Genomic DNA, 10,239 nt, shown 5'->3' with positions numbered 1-10,239 from the left:
GAATCACACGGACCTGCAGCTTTTTATTTGAAGTTAATGTACATTTATTTACCGACTTCTTGATGTCAAGCCAAAGCCTATTTTTAAGTCTGGGTCGGCTGATTAGAGCCCAACGCCATCTTTCATGTATAAGCCACACTCATGAGGCATTGTGTAAGAATTTTAGTTTAATTCTCTTTAAAGCAAAATTACTTGACTGCATGGAGATAGCCTTTTGTTTAAACTCTTATAATGTAGGCTAGCCTCACTACAGAGCCACCGATGACCTTGAACTCTTGACTTTCCTCCATTTGTACTTTGCGTGCCAAGATGTCTTGATCTTACATTACAACACATAAAAGGTGCATAATTTGCCTATATTAAATAACCTCTCTAGACACCTGTCTAAGTTACATTTTTCCTCACTGAGACCAAAACACCCAACAGAAATAGCCTAAGGAGGTTCGGCATGGTAGCACATATCTTGAATCCCAGCATTCATAGTTCAGGCTGTTAAGGTAGGGAACACAGGGCACAGAGGTTCCATCCATGGTAGCAGCAAAACGTGGCAGAGATTGTTCACATGGACCACACTGGGAAGCAGTGTGCACAGGTTGGAGCTAGAGTTGAATAAAACCTTCGAAGGACCTACTGATTCACTCCTGCCAGCCAGGCCTCACCTCAATCGTCCTGTGGTCCTCCAAACATTGATGCAAACTGGGCATCCAGTATTCAAAACATGTGAGGAGCATTGAGTCTGAAAACACAGCTGCAGACATCTAATCCTGGATGTGAAGCATAGTAATAACACTCGCAGGAGCTGGGGTGTTTCTTAATAGGACAACAAATGCTTGTGGGAGGTTCTGGGTTCAAATTTTTGCTCCAAAAATAAATATGGTGTGGTATAGTATGTATGTGTTTGTGGTGTACGGGGGTACGGGGGGTATGGGGGGTGTGGGTGGTATGAGGTGTGGTGTGTGTATGTGTGTGTGCACACACGCATGCGCACCTGCATGTGGTGCTCATATGTAGCTGGAAGCGGGAGGATGATGTGCATGTGTAAAGCATGGCATGCAGTCAGGCTGACCTACCATGGATTCTACTGGGACTACAAGACAGTGGGCAGATGAAACAGCAGTCCCGAGCCACCAGAACTCGGCACCCTCTCGTTCTCTTTTTCCAAGATGCCCCAACCCCAGAGTCCAGGGGAAAGGGACTCTTGACATGACATCTAAGACCAGGAGAACAGGCTGTGCAGTGCGTTTGCAAGCAGTGGCAGTGCAGCACGGCCTAGCCAGCTAGTTTCAGTTCCAAAGGGTCTCATAAGCAAAAGGCAAAGGGTTGGATCTACATGGGATCTAGTGGCTCAGGAACTCCAGAACTCATGTGCAGATTTCACCATTGAAGTCCTGCAGGTCACTCTGAAAGAGCCTAGCTCAACTCTAGCTCAACCTCTGTGGCAAGACAGATGGATTGTGTTGACCGCCATTGGCCAGTGCAGACTCATCCCTCCGTCCATGGAGCCCTGCTTGCCTGGGTGCTGTGCTAAGTCTCTTTATGGGGATGATCAGAGTCATCACAGAAAGCCTATGAGTTTGGGAGAGATGCTGCCGGTGTCTTTAGTTTATAACTGAGGAAACTATGGTCCGGAGAGGCTACTCAACTTTACTAAGACTGTATTTATACCCCCTGTCCTAATTCAGCCACCGCATAGGTCCCCGGGGAGGGGCCTGATCTGTTGCTCAGACTCAGTGGGGTTGGAGTGATGATGAGCAGATTGGACTTGAGCTGGCCCCTGAGCAAGGGAAGCATGAGATCAGTGAGGTTCAGAGGAGGGAATCACGGTGTAGCAGAGATAGCAATGTTAGGAGTAGACCAATGTCTACATTTTCTATGTATGGCTGTTCAGGAGACAAGACTTTGCTCCCAAAGGCTTGATCTTGGCTGGGGGTGCTATTTTGGGAGATTCTAGAAACTTTAGGAGCGGAGGAAGCCACTGGGAAGTATGACCCTCTGCTTCCCGTGTGTCATGAGGTAGGTCAATAGCCCCTCCCCAAAGGCTCCCATCACCCTGACTTTCTCCTGGCCAACCTGAAGCCCATAAACCATCAGCCAAATAAACCTCCCTTTAAGTTATTCCATCCATTTCTTCTCACAGAAACACAAAGTCTGACAAACATAGAGAAGCTGGGCGAACTTCTCCCCACTATCTGGTGACTGAGTCCAGAGGTGAGTTAGGACATCAATGGAGTGAATTAAAGGACTGTGGAAGAACCAAAGGGCAAGATGGGCCAAGGACTGCATCCTGGGAAGCAATCAGAGTTGAGCCAAATCCCAGAGAAGTAGGCAGCCCAAGGAAGGCAGAGCCACGGATGCTCTAAGGTGAGTTCTAGAGAAGGATCCTCCGGCTCCTTTCCCATTGGCAGTTCCGGAAATGAGAGAGGGCTGCAAATGGGTTCCTAAGAAGATTTAAAAGATGGCTCTTCACCATCTCCCTCTTCAACAGACAGTACTGAACACTCCAGAGGATTCAATGTCCTCTTCTGGTCTTCAGGGGCACACACATTTATTTACATGTACATACCCATCCACCTACACATAACTAAAAAGCAATTTAAACATTTTTTTTAAAAGACAGTTCCAAGACCTGTTTATAAAGCCCTACCGGGTTGAGATGGTACGGTGTCAGACAGTACTATCATTTGCCTACCAAATAAGTTTTTACCATCAAGTGGGTATCCATCCAGTCGTCCCAAGATTCCCTTCACTTCCTCCTTTGCCTCCTCAGTAGCCTGTTTGTTGTGGTCCATGATGCCCATGCTTGGGAACACTGCAGAGCTGTGCCATTATCAGCAAAGCTCACCCACAGAACCTCATTCTCCTTCACTCAACAGGAGATGGCCCAGTCTCAGACACATGGAATCCATCATCACCTTCAAATGCTGAAACCCTGCCTTCAGGAAATTTGGAGAAAAATGTAGAGGTGAAGTTGGTTTGGTCAAAGTTTAAGTGGGGGTTGGGAGAGGACTTGCAGACCTGAGCCCCATTGGTCTTGTACTAAGCAGCAGTGAGCACCTTGGGGGCTCTCTAGTTTTCAGAGGATGTATATACACATCGCAGACACTATGGAGACTCTGTACGAAAAGGGAGTGGTGTTCCATAGAAGAGGCTCCAGGTGTTTTGCTAATTAGTTTTTAGCTTGTGACCAAACTCTAAGCTAATAACTTAAGGGCAGAGGGACAGATTTTGGCTCCTAATTTCAAAGGTGTCCATTCACCATGCTGGGCCCGGCCGAGCAGAGCAGTTTCATATCACAGTGACCAGGAGTTAGAGATAAAGGAGATTAACACAGTGTTTCTTAATCTTCCTAATGCTGTGACAACTGCAGTGACCTTCAACCATAAAATCATTGTTGTTACTACTTCATACCTGCAATTTTGCTACTGTTATAAATTATAATGTAAATTTCTGATATGCAGATGACCCCTGTGAAAAGGCCATTCAACCCCAAAGGGATCACAACCCCTTTGGAATCACTGGATTACAGGACCAGGTCAGGGTATGATGACCCACTTCCTCAACTAAGTCTTGCTTCCTGTACTTCACTGCCTACCAATAATGCCATCATTTTAGGAAACTATGATGGGATTAATCCATCGTTGAGGTCAGAGCCTCCTGGATCATTGTTCAATAGATCACTAGCGGGCAATCAAACCCCTAACCCATGAGTCTATCGGCAACTTTCATTCTCAAACCTCATTTGCTTATGTTCATAGATAACATGTAGCACACTGACTATATACACTCAAAAGATGCTGTGGTAATAAGGTGCTTCTTCTTACTGCTATTGCTATTGTTAATATTTGGTACTTCAGGGTGTATCTTGGTTCTTTCATATGCTAGGCAAGCTCTCGACCACTTAACAGCTACATTCCCCCAAGGCCTTTTATTTTGAAGTGACTTATCCAAGAACTTGATGACTGGTTTCAAAAGAAGAGCCAAACTTTTAATGCTCAATGCAATTCTTCTAACTACCCTTAGCTTTTCCTTCCACAGCAAATCTGAGATAATGTATGCCATGCTAGGTCTGGAGAGATGGCTCAGCTGTTAAGAGCACCTGCTGCTCTTCCAGGCAGAGGAGCAGAGCTTAGTTCCTAGCGCCCATCAGTTTCCAACAGCCATGTAAGGTGGCTTGCACCTGCCCATAATGCCAGCTTCTGGTGATGTGACATCCTTTCCTGGCTCCTTGGGAACATGAATTTATGAGACCCACACTACTTGCATGCACATAGCCATAAATACAAAATAAACCTTAAAGAATGTCAGCATGACTCAAATGAAGGATCACTCCTTCCCTCACCTCTTCTCCCCCATCCCATCCCCAGTAAAACACAAAAGAAAACATTTAGTAGCCCTATGGGGTCGGCAGGTGAGTAACCATTTGAGATCTAGCCTGCTCAATCGATATATACTGTTATAAATCATAATGTAAATATATGATATGCAGATGCTCTTAGGTGACCCCTGTGAAAAGGTCATTTGACCCCAAAGGGGTCGCAATATATATATATATAAACATAATATAAATGTAACACACTATAAACAAAAACAGGTTTGCATAAGATCGTTTTAGCTTCTGTCCAAATCGGAGATTCTGCAAGGGGTATCGCCTCTTCTCATTAATGTCACAGTACCTCTCTTCACAGAAAAATGGAATCGTATCTTAGGAAAATGTGCATGGGGCTGGTGTGGCATGGGTCGGAGAGTGAGAAGGGATATGAGTTGGCTTCAAGCACCCGAAACCCTGCCTTGTCAGAGAGTGGTTAGATTTACGTTGTATAAGTTCCAGAGAATAGAAGAAAGCTGGGGTGGGGGACAAGCTTTTGCCACAGACAAAACAATGTTTCCTGTCTAATTGGCAGCTCTGGGTTTCTGTGCATGCATGCTACAGTTGCTAGGTCTTCCGGGATGGCTTCCCTTTCCCTCAGTGCACAGTGCTCTTTCCTGTAGGAAAGTCTGTTTTGTCTGGAGTGAGCACACCCACTCCAGGTCTTCTCTATGTGTGTGTGCATGTTTTTCCATCTTTTAACCTTTTTTTCTATGACACTGGGAATTGAGCCCATGGCCTCATGAATACATTCTCACACTGCTGAGCTACAGTCCCAGGCTCCAACTTCTTACTTTAAACATACTTTTCTTGGCATCTAAAATATGTCCCTGACAGGCAGCACATCATATCTGGAGCATGTTTCTTTACTTGTCTGTTTTCTTTAATTAGAGCATTTACTTAACCCATTCACAGTTAATGTAATGATTGCTAAGGCAGTGTTCGTGTTTGCCCTTTTTCCTATCGTTCTTAGAAAGAATGAGAGGTTTTTTTTTTTTTTTTCTTTTCTCCCATCAGGGTCCCATTTAATGTTTAACAGGTACTATATGGCATTTGAAGTATTTTATTGTTTAATTTTGCAGATACACTGTTCTGTTAGTTTTCTTTTACTGAATATTGTTGGCTTTACAATTAAGATCCTAAAACAACAAAGCGTGAGTAATTACAATTTAACATCAGCATTCAAAAACTTAACACCCGTACAACACTCCCTCTTCTCTGTGCTGTTGTCATTATACAAATTGCATCTTTATACATGATGTCATCAATGGCATTTTATAAGTACTAATTAAATCAGAAGAAAATGTTTATATAAAAGAAAAAAATCAACATGTATATTTTATTTTTATTTTCCTGCCTAGTTCTATTTGGGTGCCTGGATTTGTGTGGATTTGAGTTACTGCCTAGTGTCCTTTCACTGAGGCTACAAGAGCTCTCAATATTTACCCGACTCTCTCCCTTCCTGTGCTAGACATCTAACATAGCACCTCTTTGTGTGCCAACTGTGTGTACTCGCACTGATCCACACTTCTAGCTTCCAGTCGGTATTTTATATGCGATCCCCTAGCAATAAAATCTGTCAGTTTTTGTTTATCTGAAAATACCTTAATTCCTCCTTTACTTTCTCTTTGTGCATGTGTTTGTGTGTAGTGTGGGAATTTATGCACGTGCACGCACAGCCATGTGCATGTGTATGTGTGTGCATGTGTGTAGAGACCAGAGATTGGTGTCAGGTGTTTTCTTCCATCTCTCCCCACCTTCTACACTGAAATAGGACCTCTCACTTGCCCTCACCCTTGCTGGAGCTCTGTTGGGGCTGTGTTTTTCCTTAAGTGACTTTCCTCTATGGATTGTGTGAAGTCTATGTTTTTGGTCATCTACAGTTTCCTCCGAAGGGTCTGTGGGGTTTTCCTGTTCGGGTGATGCTCAGACAGGCAGTTCTTTAAATTGTCTGAGACCATATGTCTCCCAGCCTTTATGGAGGGACTTTGTGTCTGTTACAGCATGCCTTCAGCAATCTGTATGCTCTTTAAGGTCTTAGCTTTACTGTCACTTTCTGTCCTCAGCTGAAAAGGTGAGTACCTTTGAAAGACTTCCCCCCAGCATATACACAGCCATGCACATTGCTTTCCATGTCCTTAGAAATACATCAGGAAATACTCAGTGGTTAAATGCACTGAGTACTCTTGCAGAGGACGCAAGTTCAGTTCCCAGCTACCTACAGCGGCTTAAGACCATCTCTAACCGAGGTTCCTAGGGCTCTGAAGCCCTCTCTTCTAACCTTCCTGGGTAGCAGGCACATTTGAGGTGCACATGCATGAGAGCTAAACTCATGTGTACGTAGACTCTGCATGGACAGCCCACACACAGGTCAGCTTTCTGGCACCGGAACCAACATGCAAGCTGTTTAGTTTCAAGGAGGAAGGTTTACCTTGGCTCCCCATTTCTGAGCACTCCGCCTGCGATCCTTTGTTCCCACTGCTTTGGGGTCTGTGGTGAGGCAGCAGCATGCACCTTGGTAGTCAAGGTGGCCAAGAAGGAGGAGGGGCTGAGTAACTGGGACCCCAATATATCCTTCAAGGAGTCTCTTTCAGGACCTAACATCCTTTGCGTACGTCTTACCTTATCCCACTTGCACCAAGCCTTTAACCTAACTGCAGGAGCACAATCAGGGCTCAAACTACATGGGGCCAGCAAGATGGCTGAGAGGGTAAAAGGTAAAAGTGCCTGCTGCCAAATCTGATGACCTGTGTTCGATCCCCAGGACCCATGTGTTGGAAGGTGAGAACCAACTCTGTAAGTTTCCTCTGATGGTCACACAAATACTTTGATATGCACATCCCCCACCCCAACACATGCACACAATAAATGTTAAAAAAAACAAACAAACCCAAAACAACAACAAAACAAACAAACAAAAACCCTACAACAGCTCTTCCCCTGGCTTTGCTTTTTAACAACAATAACAACAACACAATAATAATAATAATAATAATAATAATAATAATAATAATAATAATAAATGTCCCCTTCACAGCAGTCCTGACACCGGAATGTCACCCAGGCAGCTGAAATGCTAAAGAGTGACCAATGACTATAAGAGCCCAGGGCTGTTTGCCCAGAGCAGAGGCTGAATGAGACCAAAGCTTCTAGAATGGAGCACTTCCAGAGACCTGCCTGATAAAAGTCAGTGGCTTAAAAAAAAAGTTGTAGAGGACACAGGACAAAGGCAGATGAACACAGAGAGGTGAAAGTCACGGGCTGTGGGGGAAACACCAGGAAAGCAGAAGTGAGCAGTGAGAAGTGGCCAAGGTCAGCCAGAGAGGGTGAGTCACCAGGAGACCAGAACAGAAGCAGGAAGCAATGAGAGTTAGGAAATGATGGCAACACTGTTTAAATAAAGACAGTGCCCCCCCTCTCCCAGAAGCCTGGGCTTCAGAGTTTGCAGGAGTGGGTGGGCTGCTCCACTCGCTCTGCCACTGGTGGGGAGGAATGGCAGGTGTGAGCAAGGGGCAGATGCTGCTGGTGTTGGCTTCCTAAGGACTTAGTGCTTCCTCGGTTTGAGTTGTTTACACATAACCTATGCTATTCTAAAACAGTGCATCTTTGCCTTATGTCTGTAAAACACATCCTTCTTTAAAAGCTTCAACACCATAGAAACATTTGTCAAGCAGGATGGTATCATCAAATAAATGATTAAAAATCATTACAATAAATATCAAGTCATTAGGATACATAGCACTCCTCCACAAACCACTCCCCTTGCTTTGGACAACACTGACGTGGATTTCTGTACTTCCAGATTTTCTGTACTTCCAGAATGGTGTGGGTGGGTTTTCCCACCCCGTCTACTGAAAATGAGGGCATCCTTGGTATCTGTCCGAGTAGGGATGTACTCGAGACTCTGGGGACTGGGCTTCGATGGAACCATGTGGAGCAATGACAAGTTCTGCCTTTTCACTAGCTACACATTAGGAAGGACATACACGAAGTGGATAGGAGCAAAGAGACAGAATCCTTAGCAGCCAGCCTAAGGGCAAGGGGCTGATGTCCAAAGAGAAGATAAGATGAAGGACCCACACCCACAAGTACCTGGTAAACTGAAAGTCTTAACTATGGTTATGCCTTGTTCTGCCATTTTTCATGGCAAAAGGCAGCACTGTGAGGTGTGCATGGGTGAAGGTGGCTGCTGCCAAGTCCGATGACCCTTGTCCAATGCCCAGGACTCACTTGGCAGGAGAGAGAGCTGCTGATTCCCACAAGTTGCCCTTGGATCTCTATTCAGGTGCTATGGCAAGCACATGCAGACACATGGTAGGTAGGTAGGTAGGTAGGTAGGTAGGTAGGTAGGTAGGTAGGTAGGTAGATAGATAGATAGATAGATAGATAGATAGATAGATAGATAGATAGATAAGATAGATGATTGATAGATAGATGATAGATAGATAAGATGATAGATAGATAAGATAGATGATTGATAGATACATAGGTGATAGATAGATAGATAGATAGATAGATAGATAAGATGATAGATGGATGGATGGATAGATAGATAGATAGATAGATAGATAGATAGATAGATAGATAGATAGATAGATAGGATGGATGGATAGATAGATAGATAGATAGATAGATAGATAGATAGATAGATAGATAGATAGATAGATAGATAGATAGATAGATAGACAGACGGTTGGTTTTAAAACATTTTTGCCAGATGGTCAGGAAGTTGAGGTTCCCATTATTTCTGGATAGTTATATAACCTTTTATAAACCATTCCCCATACCTTGGTAAGGGAATGTCACATGGTTCTTGGGAAGAAGCTACAAAAAAGAAGCCAGCACACGGGTTATCATACAGTAAACAGATGCACACCCAGGTTCTAACTCTGGCTTTGCAGGAAGTGTCCTCTGCCATCCAAGAAATAAATACTGCACAGAACTGCTCTATCATGGGATACCCTCCCGGAATATGAGCTCCTCTCCAGCAGAGACATTCCATCACTGATATGTGCCTGGGATGCTCTGAAGGACTTCCACATGACATACTGGAGATAACCCCAAAATGCTATGATCATACCTATGTTGGTTCCAGGTTGCACAGAGCTGTGGCTTGTGTGAGATCTGAGTGTTCCCTGGGGATCCATTATTATTAAAGTCTCTGTCCCTACATGGGTACCACTGGGAGAATAAATAGTTCCAGGTTATTCTAGGAGGAAGTTCTCAGGTTATTGGGTACATGTTGTGGGGTTCATACTCATAGTCTCCCCCTTCTATGACAATGCAAGCTCTTCTACACACAGTCTCCCAGGGCCATGCTGTCATAGCAAAGGCAAAACCAAAGGGGCTGCCTAATCTGAGACTCTGACATTCCAAAACCTGGAGCCAAACAGTCCCTTTTCTCTACTTACAAGCCAAGCATCACTCATTAGAGTGATGCAGACCCAATTAACCTCACAGGCAGATGAGGGGTGGGCACACTTCTCCTGACTGCTGGCCAGCACTCTTCTCATGATTCCATTAATCCAAAGACATTTTACAGAGAAATGTTTAGGAAGTATACCAAATCCAATAGTTTATTGACCACATCTCCCTTTTTCAGTAGCCACACTAAAAGCAACATGTTTGTAATTCTAGGAACAGGTGTATCTTGCTGGCTTTCCCTGAAGCAGAGAGTACCCAAACAATTAGGGTTTCTGATATAGTCAAAGCATCAATATTGAATGAGAAAAAAATGGGACCTAGAAATTTCCCCTGTATGTCGCTAGATATTAAGACATGTCAGAGAGAGGGGGGAGGGAGGGAGGGAGGGAGGAAGGGAGGAAGTAAGGAAGGAAGGAAGGAAGGAAGGAAGGAAGGAAGGAAGGAAGGAA

This window comes from Mus caroli, chromosome 6, assembly GCF_900094665.2.
Source record: "Mus caroli chromosome 6, CAROLI_EIJ_v1.1, whole genome shotgun sequence".
NCBI classification, from domain to species: Eukaryota; Metazoa; Chordata; class Mammalia; order Rodentia; family Muridae; genus Mus; species Mus caroli.
The sequence above is the reverse complement of the archived record's forward strand: the minus strand, read 5'-3'. Positions refer to the sequence as shown.